The sequence below is a fragment of the Capsella rubella genome, unplaced genomic scaffold (genome assembly GCF_000375325.1).
Source record: "Capsella rubella cultivar Monte Gargano unplaced genomic scaffold, Caprub1_0 scaffold_5, whole genome shotgun sequence".
NCBI classification, from domain to species: Eukaryota; Viridiplantae; Streptophyta; class Magnoliopsida; order Brassicales; family Brassicaceae; genus Capsella; species Capsella rubella.
The window spans coordinates 1,962,431-1,962,737 of record NW_006238919.1 but is presented as its reverse complement, the minus strand read 5'-3'; the positions used below and the strand labels follow the sequence as shown (position 1 = coordinate 1,962,737).

Sequence of the window (307 nt, the reverse complement as noted above, 5' to 3'; positions counted from 1 at the left end):
ACAATAACTGAAAACATGAGCATTCCAACAAACTCCCCTAATGATTAAACCATAACCAAACTTCCCCGTAATGGTAAAACTATTACCATACTTTTCTAAAATAAGAAAAGCAACAAGCTAAACAAAAAATCTGAAAAAAAATCTTAACTAAAGAATAGTTACAGAACAATAAACATAGAAATCTCGTGAAACCCTTTAAAGAGAACCTCCCAACTAGTTATTGTACCCTAACACCATTAGTGCACAAAAATAAGCCAACGTAAAATAGAAAAATTGAAACGTGACTATTAAAAAAAACATCAAACCC

General features: G+C 30.6%; 1 protein-coding gene across 1 annotated transcript in view; it reads left to right on the top strand.

Annotated features, from left to right (window-relative positions):
• LOC111830443 overlaps positions 1-307 on the top strand; it is a 5,095-nt gene that overhangs the window by 2,162 nt on the left and 2,626 nt on the right. The gene's annotated exons all lie outside the window — the stretch shown is intronic.